Source organism: Ceratotherium simum, chromosome 11 (assembly GCF_057802395.1).
Source record: "Ceratotherium simum simum isolate JZ-2026a chromosome 11, ASM5780239v1, whole genome shotgun sequence".
NCBI lineage: Eukaryota > Metazoa > Chordata > Mammalia > Perissodactyla > Rhinocerotidae > Ceratotherium > Ceratotherium simum.
In genome coordinates, this window is record NC_141910.1 from 16,147,575 (window position 1) to 16,165,769 (window position 18,195).

The 18,195-nt window shown below is 43.7% G+C and overlaps 1 long non-coding RNA gene across 3 annotated transcripts; it reads left to right on the forward strand.

Annotated features, from left to right (window-relative positions):
* The first annotated feature begins 1,374 nt into the window (after positions 1-1,374).
* On the forward strand, positions 1,375-17,432 carry LOC147915932 (uncharacterized). 3 transcript variants are annotated; one of them, XR_015553624.1, is made up of 3 exons: positions 1,375-1,569; positions 6,786-6,873; positions 14,962-17,432. It is a non-coding gene; the product is annotated as an uncharacterized LOC147915932 (long non-coding RNA). The 3 variants fall into 3 exon arrangements; XR_015553626.1 differs by lacking the exon at positions 1,375-1,569 and adding an exon at positions 1,685-1,792; XR_015553625.1 differs by lacking the exon at positions 1,375-1,569 and adding an exon at positions 1,806-2,324.
* The last annotated feature ends 763 nt before the right edge of the window (positions 17,433-18,195 follow it).

Genomic DNA, 18,195 nt, shown 5'->3' on the forward strand with positions numbered 1-18,195 from the left:
TGTCTATTTTTTTGTGAATTTTCCCAAGATGGATCTACTTACCCCCTCAACCTATTTCTCTTTTCTTTTTATCTCCCCGAGTCTGATTTCCTGGTTTTCTTCCTTTGCGTCTTGTGTTATTTTCTGACACTCCTTATTTGATTCTCTTTTTAAACCTCTTTACAGACCTTGCTCCTTGTCTGCCTGCCCTCCCACCATCCAGCTCTGTAAGCTCCCTTTTCCTTTCTACCATCTCACCTGCCTTACCAAAGGAGCAGGATGACTTGTTTTACAAGTGTTTTCAAGTGCATAGGAATCACCCAGGAGTCTATTTAGAATGCATATTATGATTCAGAAGTTCTAGGGTGAGGTCTAATACTCTGCATTTCTATCATCAAGCTGAATGCAAAAAGTGCTGGACTGCAGAGATGCTGCTGGACTCCAAACCGCACTTGGAGTAGCAAGACTTAGTGCCTGACCTAGTACTGTGACTCCCACCTTTCACTGCCACTAACGGGAGAAGGCAGTGCTGGAGGTCGGTGACGATCAGCAACTAGTGGCCCTTGCATATAGCTAGGGCACTAGCTAGCATGTAGTTAGGTGTACGGCAGCATGTTAGTCGGAGCTGCTTTATGGCACTATCCCACGAAGTTGCTCCAATTGATGGAGGCACCAGCCCTTCTCCTTAGAACTAGTTCCAACTTGACAGAGAAGCAGAAAGTGGGTCTGTAATCAACTACATTTCCTGCTGTTTTCCTCCCTTCTCCCCAGCAGCAATTTTTCATTGTCCTCCCCACACCCACCATCTTAAGTACGGTTCAGATTTTAAGGCCTGGGTTCAAACCCCAACTCTGCCACCCGCTTACTAACCGTGCCACCTTGGGCAAGTTCTTTAACCCTCTGAGCCCCAGTTTCCTCATCTGGATGATGAGCCTAGTAAATAAGATACCGTGTGTGAAAGCTAATCGAATACTAGCCGTTGCACCTTCGCCTATTGTTTGCACTTCTCCCTTCCTCGTCTACCCTGTTTTTCTAGCTTAGCCTCAGGCTCGCTCCACCAGTGCTCTTTGTCCCTCCTTAAGAATTTTTGTACGTACTTAATACCATGTTACAGCAAGATCACAATTGTTACAGCAAGATCACAATTTTGTTTACTATAAAAGAACGGCTAGAAGTAAACGTGAAAGGGAAGGGAGCTGGTATTCAATTTCTTCGTATCTTTTTCCCCAAAATTTTCAAACGAACAATATTACTTTACTAAACTCAAAAAAAAGGCAAGATTATAACCTTACAGGAACAGGCAAAAAAATTAAGCTTTCACACTCTACTGAAAGGAGGAGGGATAGAAAGAAAGACGCCGGGGCGCCACGGCCGGGGGCCAGTCACGCGGCGGCCCCTCACCTCCGCGCGATGACGTCAGTCACGTTCTCCTCCCGCCCGCCCCGTTGCGGCCCGTTTGGCGGCTCTTTCTTCCACCAGGCGGCGCCGCAGAACGTTCTGTTGCCGTCGCCTCCTGCGCAGTCGCACTGCCCGCCCACCACCCTCCCGACACGTCACCACCTTCGCGTCTTTTCTGGAGAGCGCGGGAAGGCGAGTGCTGGAGGGTGGTGACGTTACCGGGGTTCCCCGCGTGGCTCGCGGGGGCGGGGCCGGGGACGTGGCGCGGTGGGGGGGGGCGTGTGTGAGAGGGGACGGGAGAGGGAGGGATGTGACGCTGAGCGCAGGCCCCGCTGGGGCTGACCGGGCCGCGCCCTCCTCGTGACCCACTGTGGGGCAGAGCCCCGGCCACACCGCCGGCCGAGCTGCGGGAAAGGTGCTGACGAGGCGGGCTCGGGCGGGGAGGGGCGCCGGGCCCTGCGCGAGGCTTTCCCGAGGTCGCTAGCCGGCCAGGTGGCCCCCAGGCGTCCCGAGCGCCGTCGGGTCCGCTTTTAGGCCGGCCGCCGACTTCCTGGCGCCCTGGGCGGCCGCGCCCTCGTGCTGGCGGGACCGAGCCTGGACTCCGGCCCCCGGGTCCTCCGGGGCAGCGGGGTGGCCTCGGGGCACGTGGGGCCGGGCCGCGCCCGCAGCTCCAGACCGCGCGGCTCTGCGGGGAAGGAGCAGCCGCGCCCCCGGGCCCGGGCCCTCCCCGTGCCGCCTCCCCGGTGTGGGCCAACCCTCACCGGGCTGCTCCGGCCGGGTGGGGAAAGAAAGAGCGTGGGCTCTGGAAGGAGACCTGGGTTTGAATCCTGGCCTGCCACTTCCGTTGCCTTGAGCAATTTGAGTCATTCAGTATCTCTGACTGTCGGATTTTCCCGTAAAATACAGATAGTAGCATCCACTTCACAGACTTAATAGTCTAGCACATGGTAGGTGGTCAGTCAAAATATAAAAATTCCTTTTCCACCTTTCCTCACCGGGTGCTTTAGAGCTAGTTTGCAAGGGCATTAATCCCTTGGTGGTCTTTAAAAGGCTTTATATGGTTCCGTGTACTGGCTGTTAACGCACAGAACCTTCCCTTTTCTTAGTATGAGCCTCATAGCCTGCCCAGTGGCTTTGGAAGAAAATGGTGGCACACGGCTTGTATGTGACCTGATAAGTTGAACCTGGGGCCTGATCAAATTTAGGGCGGGGTGGTTTCTCTGGGCCTCAGCACCTGTGAAACTACTTAACTGAGAGACCACAGAATTCCCTGCTGAGAGCCGTGTCGGGGACACACTCTGCCTTGGGGCGCCATTCAGTTGTTTTTCTCCTCGTGCTGTCCCTTCCAGAATTTTTCACCTCATATTATATTGCTATGGTCAAGTCATCTTTCCTGAGATGGCCTGAGCCCTGGAGACAAGATAGCCTCCAGGAGCTCATATGAGGCTGGTCTGACAGAGTAGACAGAGTACAAGACTATCTCCTGGAAGGAAGAAAACTAATGTATCCTGGAGTGCTTATTTAGCATGCGTCAGGGACTGTATTAGCCTTTTCAAACAAGCTATCATTTCATTTGATTCCTACAACCGGTCCTGTGAGCTAGGTGGAATTATCATGCCTTTATATAGAGGCGGAAACTGTGGTTCAGGAGATTAAATAACCGGCCTCACATCTTAAAGCAAGGCTATGGTAGAGCTAGTGCTCTTGGAGGCCGTACTAAGGTTCTGTAGCAGGGTGCTGGCAAGAAAGAGGCACTACCTAGTCAGCCTTTCTCTAGCGTATGAGATGCTCAGGACCATCCTGGAGGGGGCGAGTGAAGGCAGACATGTGGGCTTCCCCTCCATGTCCCCACCCTCTTGGTCACCCCGGCCATTTGTATGAAGGCAAAACCAGGTTAGAGGATGGATCAAGAGCAGCATTTGAGGCTCAAGAAGCCCCAAAAGATAGAAAAGGGGTAACCTCTCCCCCTCATTACCTTGGTCACAGATGGGTTAATGCAAGGACTCCTGTGTATCAGACTTGGGCCTTTTTTTTAGCACCATCTGGCAGAAGCCACCTCTCCTTGCACCTGCTGCTCTACTCTACAAACCATTGCTCACTTGCCAGTCAGCAGTGCAAAAGGCAGAAATGTGGTGCCTGTAATTTGGATTTGATGTACGTCATGGATGGCTGTGTTCTCTGTATTACGTTGTGAGAATGGCAGCTCATACCCACTGCTGAGTTGTATGTGGAACTGCAGGAGACAAGAGAAAGGCAACAAAGGCAGAAGTCCCTTCTCCATTTTCATTTTTTTAAGTCTTGACCTTAGCTAGAGCCTACTATTCTAGCTAGAGCTAGAATAGAGAAATTCCCAGGATAAGGCAAACGAATAAGGGCCCAGGTATTTTGGAGTAGTTCCTCAAAACCCAGGGCTTTGTAGGTAAATACTCCTTGGTTTTGAAGAAGGCAAATAGCTGCTGTGTTTCAGATTGAGAGAGCAGATGAACCTAGTTGACCAAGGGCCATTTTAATTGGAGAGTAAGGTTTTTCTTCCTCTTTGCTGCCAAAGCAGTCCTTCCTGCTCTGAATCATACTAATATACTTGAAACCTACAAGGCCCAAGCCTTCAAGTACTTAGAGTCTAATTGGAGAAATGTCTTCTGTTTTGTCAATATAGCCTGTGTACCTAAGTGACAGGAAATGTTTGCCTTCAGACCAGTAAAATCCACATGTAATGGATGATTAGCCATCCATGAAAGTAAACCCAGAAATTATCTGTAAATTTGTTGCCTAAAAGTTTGAGGACACCCCAAACACTGATCAGATGTCTGGGAGCAGTCTCAAGAAGGAAGTGCTGGAAAGAGGCTGTAATTTCTGTTAAGTCTAATCAATTGTGTTATAAAGCGGTTTGGAGAACTGAGCAGAAGGGGTTTGGCCATCCTCTGAAGTGTAGAAGTAAGCCCTGGCACTGCCTAAGAAAGGGCAGGTCTTGACTAAGGGGACTTCAGCTCCATGATTTCTGTGTAGCTGGGAAGACGGGCTGTGCCCTAAAGGAGAGATGTGACTTTAGATTGGTTACTTTTGTTCTAAGTTGATATTTACCAAGCAATCTTTAGCCCGTGAGGAAAAGATCAGCCAGTTGGGCCAATTCAAGCATTCCAGTCCACTAGAACGTTCACTATTCTTTGATGTGAATCGGTACATCGGCATTTGGTTTGTATGTTCTCCAGCCTCGGTGTGAACTTGGTTAATAGGTGTTTGAGAGATGGGTCCCATCAGAGTGGGCCAGCCTGAAAGTGTAAGGCCCAGATCTACGTCCTTGTTTAAATTCACCAAGATAAGCTCCGCCTAGTGTGGACCTGTGGGAAAGGGGGTAGGAGGAAGGGAAGCAGGGGCAGGAAGCCAGCTTTGCCAAAATACTACCCTTGTCTTATTGTTGACCTTCCTGTTGCAATCATGTTCAGGAAAGTTATATTATCGGCACAAGGCAAAAAGTGCTAAATTCTAGATGAGTGATACAGGCGTTGAGTGCTGTGGATTCAGAGGAAGGTGAGATTGCTGTGGGAGGTTAAAGGATGGTGCCACAGAGGAAGTGGATAGGACTTGCCAAATGGATACGATTTCAGTAGGTGATGTTGGATGGGGAGGAAATACCCACTGCCACTTCAGTGAAGTTCCCCTCTAGAGCTGATGTAAAATATGTGGTCATCTGATCTCTTAGCTGTTAAACCAAAGAAAAACGTTGTGGCAGGAGAGGGTGTGATAGGCCCCAGAGAAAAGGAAGGAAAAGGCAACTGTTCATTCAACAATCTGTTTATTCAACATTTATTGAGTATCCACTACATGCCAGCCACTGAGCTGGGTCCTGGAGATACAGAAATGAACAAAACAAACAAAAGCTCTACCTTCAAAAAGTTTATATTCTAGTGAGAAGAGAGAGAGAGAGCCTATGAAAGGAAGGAAGGAAAAAAGAGAGGGAAGAGGGAGAGAGGAAGGAAGGACTATATAGTATGTCAGATGTGCTCTGAAGAAAATTAAAACCCCGTGGCCAAGAGGTTTAAGTTTGGCGTGCTCCACTTTGGCGGCCTGGCTTTGCAGGTTCAGATCCCAGGTGCGGACCTGCTCCACTCACCAGCCATGCTGTGGAGGTGTCCCACATACCAAAAAAAAAAAAAAGGTAGAGGAAGATTGGCACAGATGTTAGCTCAGGGCGAATCTTCCTCAGCAAAAAAAAAAAAAAAAAAAAAAAAAGGGGTGGAGAGGTAGGAGGATATGCTAAGGTGTTTTCCCTCCAAATTTTAAATGAATTATGTACAAGTCAATATGAAGGTAAAAGTACACACAGTTTTTGCTGTGAGTTGGAGGAGCTGACCAGGTTGTGACCCAGAAGATAAAATTTGTCTGTGAATATGACTCACTGCCTGGGGAAAAACAAGCCAAAGATCTCTGAATGGAGCATTTGCTTCTGAAAGCCAGAAAAGCTAGGTGAAATGATAGAGGAAAACGGAATTGTACCCTAGATCCCTAAAAATTATAAACACTGTGGTTCTAAGAAAATAAGTATTGACCTGGTGAGATGTGATAGAGCTAAGCAGGGAAGGGGAAAGAGCTAAAGAAGCACCTTCTCAGCTCCTTTTCCTGTCCAGGAGGTGGGGCCTGGGGAGGGGGAGGAAGTCAGGCCTTGAGGTGGGTGGCGGTGGAATCTGCCGAGTCCACATGTGTTTCCTCAGGAGGTTCCCTATTGACAGATGCAGGCACGAGGCTAAAGATAGTGAAGTTGAGAGAAGGATCTCAACCTGCCCACGTTGTGCTCCACGGCACTATTTTCTGAACCAAGAGTTTCAGAACTATAGAGTTTATCATACTCCTTTTTGATGCCAGAAAGGAAATTGGGTCACAAAAATATTGGCATTCTGAATACATTTTGATGGCTTATGAGCATAATAGGACAGAATAGTAGAAAGTAGAAGTTTGTGGTTGAGGAGGGAAAGATCAAATGTGGGACAGTACGAATATGAGTGTTAACAGTACCCATTGGAACAAGGCTGAGACATGTGTAACAGGTCCTTAAAGATCTGTGCTAACCTGCAAGATCTCTGGGTGAGTGGTCACCTATATTCTCTTTGAAGCTGGGGAAATGGGTGTGGAGCTATACAACAGAGAAAGGAGTAGGGCTGGTAGATGAACTTGGCTTAGTAACTTACATTCCCTGGCTTTACCTGCTCCCTCCCCCTCTCCCTCTGTTAATTATAAGATTGAGGGAAATTAAAAGGGCTTCCTAATAGAAAGAGGTGGGGGAGGGGTCTTGTGTTCTTGGCTGTCTCTGCTGCTCTCTAGCTCTGTCCTTGGGCAAGTGTCTCTATCTCTTGGAGTTCTACCTTCGTCTTCTGCACAAGAAGGACTTGAATTGATCTCTATTGGTCTTTCAGGCTCAGACATTCCATAAAGAAAAAAAGATGGGGGCCTCTTCACCTGTGATCCAACCTGTTCATGTGGAAGGAGTTTGGTCTCTTAAAGGTAATTAGGTGTCATCCTTTTCTAAATGGTGTTTTCACTTTTTGCTGCTTCTGCACCGAAGAGACAATAGGTATAAGCACAAGAGAAGTTCTATGGTGACCTGAGAAGTGGCATCTTGCCCAGATATAGTAATGAGCAGTGGAGACCACCAGCTTTATTGTCTGAGTCTGTGGTTTTGAAGAATCTGGAGGTTGACCAGTACTTTCTGCATGTCGTCAGCAGTGCCCATGAGAAATCATAAAAGTATCCATACTCTTTGACCTAAAAATGGCAGCCACCTCTCTCCTGTACAATGTGCTGATCCTATGCCCACCCACTTCTCTTCACTCCAACTGGCACTACCTTAGTTCAGCCCATCATCATCTCACTCCTGGATCACTGCAGGTGCTTACCTGATCTTCCTATCTCTGCTCTCACCCTCTTCAGTTCTCCCCAGTATGCCTATCTCCTATGCAAACATGGTCATCTTACTCCCCTTCTTAAAACTCTTCCGAGGCTCCTTCAGATGTTTATTGGCAACTGATACGTATCTGTCACTGAGCCCCGTGGGGGACAAAACAAACATAAGACACAGCCCCTGCCTTAGCATGACAACTAGAGCTTTGATGGCCCGCTTCTGATTTCCTCATCCATCCTTATCTCTTCCATCCCACCGTCTCTCACCCTTTATTCTCCATAACACTGAACCATGTAAAGCTCTGACTGCGCCATGTTTTCTCTCTCTCCTCTGTACCTTTGTGCATGTTGGTCCCACTGCCTGAACGTTCTTTTTCCTTCCCCTACTTTCCCTGGCTAATTCCTACTTACTCTCCAGATGTTTAACTTGGGCATCACAGTCTTTGGTTACTCTTCCCTAACTCACTATGTGCCACCATACTTGAAACAAGGCAGGACATATAGCAACAAGAGCTGTCGCACTCTGTGCAGACATCCATCATAGTGTCTTACTGTAACTGTTGGTTTTCTTGGCTCTCCGCCATTAGACTGTGAACTTCTTAAAGACAGGGAACTGAGTCTTATTCACCTTTGCATTTCCAGCACCTAGCATAGTGCTTGAAACCTCAGAGGTGCTCTATAAATGTTTATTGAATGAGTAAATTAATGAATGGATGAGTCCTCTGTCTGATCCTGAGCTTAGCATGACAAGCTTGGAGAACAGGGCCCTGGCCCACACCCTCCTTTTAATGGATCCTCTTTCATCCTGTGGTTCCCCTGAGAAGACAGCTTATACTGTTCAATGTATAGCCTTATGCTGTTTTGCTGAAATGAACTGCTTATACTGTTCAATGCCAGGTGGCAAAGCCCCTGGGCATTGGGGAACTCACAGGTGATCATCAGAATCACAAGCAAAATGGGGCCTGCCAGTTGATGTGGTAAAGCTTGTACATCTTTATGACAAATTTGGTCCAAGGGTGTTTGTTTGAGACAGGATCCTATCTGCTTAGAATTTGTGCATGGAACCTTCCCCAGGCCCCCGTGTTCCCATGTTCCTCTTCACTTGGAAGTCATTAATGAGAATGGGTGATTTTCATACCTGCTTTTGAGCTTTCCTTTGCAAGCTGACATAGTTTTGAGATTCTCAAGGACATGATCTGGCAGTTTCCAATCTGTCAGTTATGTTATATTTTTCGGTGACAGAACTGTGTTTTAAGCCAGGATGTCCTGACAGGAAACCTGAGTAACATAATGCTCCTTCTTCCGGCTAGTGTGTTTTGTGTGGATATGTGGAAACCGCAACGGTGCAGTAGCTTCTTGCTGCTTCTTACAGTCTGTGGTGTTCATTATCCTCAGCCTGGCTGGGGTTTTCCTCTGAGAATAAGCCAGTACGGAATGAATGTTGTGGTATCATTCCTGGTGATGCTGTACGTGTGTAATAGGGATGGGCATGCAGTCTCCATGGGGCCTTCTCCTCTGTATTCCCAGCAAATTTAACAACACTCAATGGCAGTGTTCTGGCCCAGAATTCTCAGGGGAAGTATATGGTCTGGTTATAGACACCTGAATCCCTACCGAGCTCGTCGTTGCTGAGAATGACTTGTTTTTACACACACATTTGATTTGAGCAAAACCTTTCACTGAACACACCTGGCATACATCTCAAATTTCCTGCACATTAGCCAAGGAATTCTGGCTAATGAAAGCTGAAAGCTATGACACTGTTATGACTAAATTAACACCCCGAAAGGTTAGTGAATCTTACATGGATTACATTACCTAGAGTTTGAACTCTGGCTGTGATCTTTGGAATGTATAAGCTGTTTCCCCAAACCTTAAAAAAGGGAGAAGAGGGAGAAACCCGTTCCTATAAATCATATTTCTGACACGCAGCTAGCCATGAAAATGTCCACTACTCAGTGATATAGTTAATACCTTGAAAATGGATTTAAAGAACAAAACGAATGAGTCCAGACACGTTTATGAGCTGAAGATGTCCTAATAGCGTTGTTAGGTATTGGGGGCAGGAGCTGGGTCTCATGTTTGTTTCTGTCCCCAGCATAGGGCCTCAGACAGCCATGGATACACATTAGGTGTCGATTAACAGTCACTGAATTACTAAATGGAAATTTACTGGGCCTCTCTGCACTGCTAGACTCCACGCACAAATAGACCTGCCCCCTGAGATTCTTAGCAAGAGTGGCTCTTTTATGAGAGCTGTCACTCCAAGTTGATTATATGGACAAAGTGAAACCAAGGGATTGTGTTTTAAAACCAAACACATTTACTCTGCTAAATTTTACAATTGGGATGTTCTACTTTGGGTTGGGAGTTGAACAAAATGACCTCTAACCTGAGGTTTGTAAGTTTAGGAAAATACAGATTTTTTTTTTTTTTTTTAAGACACTGAGATGAACCCAGCAGGCAGGCTGGCAGGAAGTCAGACTACGGTCCTTGCCTGAGAGAATGACACAGGCCAAAGGAGAGAAGGAAAACAACAAGGCAGCCAGAGCTAGTAAGGCATTTTGCAAAGTTTTACAGAGCTTTCCAGGTTTTTCTGGAAAAAGGAAGAAAAGAAAGAGAGTAAAGGGCAAGAAGAGGATTGGTTAACAGCTGGCTTCAGAAATGCTGATGGGTGGATTTGCCTACTGGTTTTGTTTTTCTAAGTCAGGGATAGGGAAAGAGGGTGTGCTTGGCCTGGCACTGCTTTGTTGGCAGGGCAGTCTTCCCTAGTCTGTGCTGACTCTGTTGTTAGAGCCTCCCAAGGAGTCCGGAGGCCTGCTGCCCTGCATGTCTCACTGAAAAGGGGGATGCAGACTGCTCTCCAAGGATGTCAGAGGCCTGTGGAAGAGTGGAAAGGACAGGAGTTTTATTTTGTTTTGCTTTTATTTTTTTATTTTTTTGTGAGGAAGATCAGCCCTGAGCTAACATCCATGCCAACCCTCCTCTTTTTGCTGAGGAAGACCGGCTCTGAGCTAACATCTATTGCCAATCCTCCTCCTTTTTTTTTGCCCCCAAAGCCCCAGTAGATAGTTGTATGTCATAGTTGCACATCCTTCTTAGTTGCTGTATGTGGGACGCGGCCTCAGCATGGCCGGAGAAGCGGTGCATCGGTGCGCGCCCGGGAGCCGAACCCCGGGCCGCCAGTAGCGGAGCACGTGTATTTAACCGCTAAGCTACGGGGCTGGCCCTGTTTTGCTTTTAAAATGTTTATATATATTTACTTTTTGAATAGGTAATTCATAAGTTCATAATTTACATGATTCAAAACTAAAAAAGTATGAAAAGGTATATAGTGAAAAGTCCCTCTCCTGTTCCTGTGCCCCATCTGCCCACTTCCCCCACCCCAAATCATTACCCTGCTATTAGGTTTTTGTTTATCCATCTAACGTTGTTTTTATCCATATACAAGCTAAAACAAATATATACTTTACCTCATTTTAACATAAATGGTGCCATGCTATACACACCTGTACCTTGTTTTTGTCCCCCCCCCCCCACTTAACACTATATCTTGGAGATATTTCCTTGTCAGTATTAGATAGAGCATTCTCATTTTTATTTTTATGGTGGCAGAGTTTTACAGTGTAGGGATATACTGTAATTTAACTGGTTCCCACCAAGGGACAGTTAGGTGGTTTCCAGTCTTTTGGTATTACAGATGAGGGCATAGACTTTAAAGACATATGTGCCTCAAATCCTCTACTAGACAATTGACTTTAGGCCTTCATTGCCTCATTTGTAAAATGGAGATTATTTTATATTTATATTACCTGCCCTATAACATTGCTGTGAAAGATTAAATAATATTAAAAAACTTGAGAGATAATAGATGCTCAGTGAAAACAATATACTTTGCAACTAGGGATATTAGAATTTATTTATTTATTTATTTTTAATGAGGAAGATCAGCCTTGAGCTAACATCCAATGCCAATCCTCCTCTTTTTGCTGAGGAGGATTGTCCCTGGGCTAACATCTGTGCCCATCTTCCTCTACTTTATATGGGACGCCACCACAGCATGGCTTGACAAGTAGTGCGTGGGTCTGCACCCAGATCTGAACCTGCGAACCCCAGGCCGCCAAAGCAGAGCTCGAGAACTTAACCACTACACCACCAGGCCGGCCCCTAGAATTTATTCTTGAAAAACAAGATAGGGCCAGCCCCGTGGCTTAGCAGTTGGGTGCACGCGCTCCGCTACTGGCGGCCCGGGTTCAGATCCTGGGTGCGCCCCGACGCACCGCTTCTCCAGCCATGCTGAGGCCGCATCCCACATACAGCAACTAGATGGATGTGCAACTATGACATACAACTATCTACTGGGGCTTTGGGGAGAAAAAAAGGAGGAGGATTGGCAATAGATGTTAGCTCAGAGCCAGTCTTCCTCAGCAAAAAGAGGAGGATTAGCATGGATGTTAGCTCAGGGCTGATCTTCCTCACAAACACACACACAAAAAAAGAAAAAGAAGATACTTTGTTCCCACTGAAATAGAGCAATCATATAAATTTAAATACATTTTATTATTTTTTGAGAATAAATACATGTTTATTGTTTTCCAGATCATCAAAAAGAAGAAAATATAAATTACCTATAATCTTACCATCCAAAAAAATTACTGCTAACTTTCAATCTATGTCTTTCTAGTTATTTCTTTAACCAAATGTGCATATAACATAAAATTCTAAATGGAATGGTACTGTACATGCTATTTTGTAACCTACCTTCTTCAGTTAACAGTGCATTGTGATCATCTCTCCATGTTATAAAATATTTTTCTCATTGTTTTAGATGATTTCATAGTATTTCATCTTATGGATATAAAACAATTTATTAACAAATCTCTCTGGGTAGACATTTTTATATATAAATATTTAATCTCCCTGGAATTAATTTTGATACATGGTATGAGGTAAGTAATCTAAATTAATTTTTTTGCAAATGCTTAGTTAGCAACTTGCCTAACATCCTTTGTGGAATAAGCCATCCTTACCAATCTGAAATGCTATCTTAATCATATTCTAAATCCTTATATACATATACAGTCATGCATCACTTAACAACAGGGATACATTCTTTTTTTCTTTTTTCTTTTTTTTTGTGAGGAAGATCAGCCCTGAGTTAACATCCGCTGGCAATCCTCCTCTTTTTGCTGAGGAAGATTGTCCCTGCGCTAACATCAGTGCCCATCTTCCTCTACTTTATATGGCACGCCACCACAGCGTGGCTTGACAAGCGGTGCATTGGTGTGCGCCGGGATCTGAACCTGTGAACCCTCGGCCCACCGAAGCGGAGCTCGAGCACTTAACCATTGCACCACCGGGCCAGCCCAGGGATACATTCTGAGAAGTGCATTGTTAGGTGATTTTGTTGTTGTGTGAACATCATAGAGTGTACTTACACAAACCTAGAGGATATAGCCTACTACGCACCTAAGCTCTATGGTACTAATCTTATGGGACCACCATCAGAACACAGTCCATTGTTGATCAAAATGTCGTTATGCAGTGCATGACTGTAGAGAGATTTGATTTTAGACTTTATTCTGTGGATTAGCTTCTCTATTCTTTCTTTCTTTCTTGCATTTTATTTTTTTTAATTTATTTATTTTTTTTCCCCAAAGCCCCAGTAGATAGTTGTATGTCATAGCTGCACATCCTTCTAGTTGCTGTATGTGGGACGCGGCCTCAGCATGGCCAGAGAAGCGGTGCGTCGGTGCACGCCCGGGATCTGAACCCGGGCGCCAGTAGCGGAGCGCGCGCACTTAACCGCTCAGCCACGGGGCCGGCCCTCTATTCTTATATAGTAATCACAGTTTCATTAAAATACATTTAAATATTTAGTGGTACAAGTTCTTCATTTTAGTTCTTTTTTTCAAGAATATCTTGGCCATTCTTATGTTCTTTTAGAATTTTAGAATAATTTTGCCAAATTTAGAAAAATGCATTTGGAATGAAAATTGAATTGTATTTAATTTATACATCCCTTTGGGGATGTATTAGTTTCCTATGGCTCCTGTAACAAGTACCACAAACTTGATGGCTTAAAACAACAGAAATTTATTCTTTCACAGTTCGGGAAGCCCGAAGTCTGAAATGAGTGTCACTGGGCCAAAATCAAGGTGTCAGCAGTGCTACACTTCATCTGAAGGCTCTTGGGGAGAATCCATTCATTGCCTCTTCTAGTTTCTGGTGGCTGCTGGCATTCCTTGACTTGTGGCTGCATCATTCCAACCTCCATGGTCACATTATCCCCTCCTCTTCTGTGTGTGTCACATCTCCCTCTGCTTCTCTGTTGTAAGGGCACCCGTGATGGCAGTTAGGGCCCATTTAGATAATCCAGGATAATTCTCTCATCTCAAAATCTTTAACTTAATCACATCTACAAGGACTCTTTTTCCAAATAAGGTAACATTTTTAGGTTTCAGAGATTAGGACATGGATATCTTTTGTAGGGCCATTTTTCAGCCTAGTACAGGGAAAATTTGACATCTTTATATAGTTGTGATATTGTGATTTATAATAAGAAATATATATTTGGTCTTTGTCCCATTTCTGGCACAGAGCTCCTAAAACCCCTGGAATTTTCTAAGTGATAAGAGTGATAAAGGTGTCTTGATATTCATAACAAATCTCTTTCAACCACATCTGAGTTTCTGTTATTGAGATGACTTTTGGGAATCACCTAAGGATGGAGGCTGGTTGCCAGGGGAACCAACTATGTGATTGGAGGGTTGGAACTCTCAGTCCCACTCCTCTGACCTCTGGGGGTTGGAGGTTGAATCAGTCATCAATGGCCAATGATTCATGCTTATGTACTGAAGCTCAAAAAAACGCAAAAAGATAGGATTTGGAGAGCTTGGTTAGTGAACCAAAATGCATCCAGGAGCCAGGAGGGTGGCGCACCCCAAACCCCATGAGGACAGCAGCTCCTGTGTTCCAGACTCTTCCTAACTTCACCCTATGTATCTCTTCATCTGGCTGTCATTCCTATCCTTTAATATCCTTTGTAATAAACCAGTAATCTAGTAAGTAAACTATTTTCCTGAGTTCTGTGAGCTGCTCTAGCAAATTAATCGAACCTGAGGAGGGGGTCATGGGAACCTCCAGTTTATAACCAGTTGGTTAGAAGCATAGATAACAACCTGGACTTGCAATTGGCATCTGAAGTGGGGGCAGTCTTGTGGAACTGAGCCCTTAACCTGTGGGATCTGATGCTATCTCCAGGTAGATAGTGTCAGAATTGAGCTAATTTATAGGACACCCAGTCACTGTCCACTGAGAATTGGAGAATTGCTTGGCAGTGTTGAAAAACACACACTCACACACACATACATTGTGATAACATTTAGTTTTTCCATGCAAATCATAATATTTCTCTAGTTAATTCTCTTAGGTAAAGTTTGGTAGTTTTCTTCACAGAACCTCTGCATGTTTCTGATATGAGTTTTTCTACCATTATATTTTCCAGCTGTATGTTATTGGCATATACAAAAATCTATCATTTTGTGTGTATTTATTTTGTAATTGTTATATTCATAATTATGAATTTGCCTATTGGTGCTGGTGGTATTTCAGAAAATTTTCTTGTGTTTTTAGGTGAAGTAGCATATCATCTGCAAATATTGATACTTTTATCTTCTTTCAAATATCTAGAGTTACATGAAAACACCAATGCGTAAAGATACATGCACCCCTGTGTTCATTGCAGCATTATTCACAATAGCCAAGACTTGGAAGCAACCTAAGTGCCCATCAAGGGACGAATGGATGAAGAAGATGTGGTATATATGCACAATGGAATAATACTCAGCCATAAGAAACGATGAAATCCAGCCATTTGTGACAACATGGATGGACATTGAGGATATTAGGCTAAGTGAATTAAGTCAGAGGGAGAAGGTCAAACACCGTATGATCTCACTCATAAGTAGAAGATAAAAACAACAATAAACAAACACAGAGACACAGATTGGATTGGTGGTTACCAGAGGGGAAGGGGAGAGGGAGGAGGGTGAAAGGGATGATTAGGCACATGTGTGTGGTGATGGATTGTCATTAGTCTTTGGGTGGTGAACAGGATGTAATCTATGCAGAAATAGAAGTATAATGTACACCTGAAATTTATACAATGTTATAAACCAGTGTTACCACAAAAAAAAAAAGCTTAGAAATAAATTCCAACCAAAATAAATAAAAATTAAAAACTCATAAGACATGAAAAAAAAAATCTAGAACTCATTTCTTTTTCTTCAGTGGCTACAATTTCTAGAACAATGTTTTAAAATAGTAAGCATTCTTTCCTTGTTCTAGATTTGACTTTGAAAGAATAACTCTAGAATTACTCCATTAAGTATAATCAGGTTATTGGTTTGCAAAATTTACAACAATAAGATTCTGTGTTTTTTGGGGGTTTTTTTTGCTGAGGAAGATTAGCCCTGAGCTAACATCTGTTGCCAATCTTCCTCTTTTTGCTTGAGGAAGATTAACTCTGAGGTAATATCTTTGCCCGTCTTCCTCTTCTTCATATGTGGGTTGCTGCCACAGCATGGCTGACGAGTGGTGTAGGTCTGCTCCTGGGATATGAACCCACGAAGCTGGGCTGCTGAAGCTGAGCGCACCGACCTTAACCACTATGCCACAAGGCCAGCCCCTGTGATTTTTTTAATCGTTAAAAAAAAAGAGGTCTGGGGCCAGCCTGGTGGCACAAGCGGCTAAGTGTGCGCACTCCGCTGCGGCGGCCCGGGGTTCACCAGTTCGGATTCCAGGTGTGCACCAACGCACCACTTGTCAAGCCATGCTGTGGCGGCGTCCCATATAAAGTGGAGGAAGATGGACATGGATGTTAGCCCAGGGCCAGTCTTCCTCAGCAAAAAAAAGAGGAGGATTGGCAGATATTAGCTCAGGGCCAATCTTCCTCACACACACACACAAAAAAAGAGGTCTGCTATCAATTGCATTTACTTCTAGATTCAAATTAGTTAGATCAGTGCTAAAAAACAATAACTAATTCACACTTTCCTGCTTTGTTTTGCCCTGCCTACTGAATTGTTACTTTTAGGGCTTAGACCCAAGTAAGCGAGTCCCCTACTCTAAAACCTATACTTTAGAGGGCCCCACATATCACAAACATATAAAATAATAAGTTATTTAAAGAATTCATGGAACTCTTTGGCACTCAGGACCTGTTACTCAGTGTCATAACTCTAAACATCTACTCTTAGGACTAATTGTATTCAGGGTCCTGGAAACACTGTTCTCCAGTTCATCTCTTAACCTGTGCCCTCAAAACAAAAGCATCCAAATGCTGTGAAGGGTTGTGGATTGTGTGCTTCTATGTTGGAAGACTGCTTTGGGGTTCAGGGAGGATATGAGGAACATACGGCCCCATCCTTCATCTTCAAAGCCAGTGATGTAGCATCATCCAATCTCTCTGTCCTTTTCTCTGACCTTCCTGCCTCCCTGTTATAAGGACACTTGTGATTAAATTGGGCCCACACAGATAATCTCCCCATCTCAAGATCCTTAATCACACCTGCAAAGTCTCTTTTGCCATAAAAGGTGACATAGTCACAAGTTCTGGGGATTAGGATATGGCCATTTCTAGGAGGCTATATCACAGCAGACATACAACACATTTTTGCAAAATAAAGTATTGTTTCTCAGTACTGCAGAACATGGATTTTCTTTCTTTGTATTCTAGTTCATGGTCACAGAGGTACTCATGAATTAACACATTCACAGCATTGCACGTGACAGCTGAAGAAATGGCCTTTTTCAATATTAAAAGACATTTTTAAATTGACATATATGTATGTGTAATATGCATGATTCTTTGTAAATTATACATTGCTAGAATTACAAATAGTTCTGGTTTTATAGAAATATGTCATTATGTTTAAACTTCTTAAAAATTAAATAAAATTCTAGATTTATTTTAAAATTTTCTATTTTGGGCCAGCCCCGTGGCTTAGCGGTCAAGTGCGTGCTCTCTGCTGCTGGCGGCCTGGGTTCGGATCCCGGGCGCGCACCGACGCACCACTTCTCCGGCCATGCTAAGGCCTCGTCATACAACTATCTATGGGGGCTTTGGGGGAAAAAAATAAATAAATTATTTAAAAAATCTATTTGATATTCATCATTATTATAATTTATATTTTGCCTTTTAATTTTAATAGATACTTTTAAATATCGTAGAAGAAATATAGTTTGAAAACAAAAATAATTTTTTGATATTTTACATTTTTATGAGTATTCAAATTTTATACACTCCAAATACAACTTACATTTTAATTGTTAATCCTTAGATTAGCACTATGCAATAGAAATATAATGCAAGCTACAAATATAATTTTATTTTTTATTTAATATATATATATTTTTTTGTGAGGAAGATTGGCCCTGAGCTAACATCCTTGCCAATGTTCCTCTATTTTGTATGTGGGATGCCGCCTCAGCATAGCTTGATGATCGGTGTTGAGGTCCACGCTTGGGATCCAAACCCATGAACCCTGGGCCACCAAAGCTCACGAGCTTAACCACTACGCCACTGGGCCGGCCCCTACAAATATCATTTTAACTTTTCTTATACATGCATTTTAAAAAGTAAAACTAATAGGTTAAATTCATTTTAATAATATATTTAATCCATTGTATCCAAAATATCATTTCAATATGTAATCAATACAAAAATCATTAATGAGATATTTTACATTCTTTTTTTTGTTGTGAGTCTTCAAAATCCATGTATGTTTTACACTTATAGTACATCATTAGAGGTTTTGCCAAAATGAAGACACGAAAAATAATTTTATGGAATATATGATAATTTAAGAATTATGTTTGTCTCATTACATTACCAGTCTATCAACAGTACACCCTGATGTATGT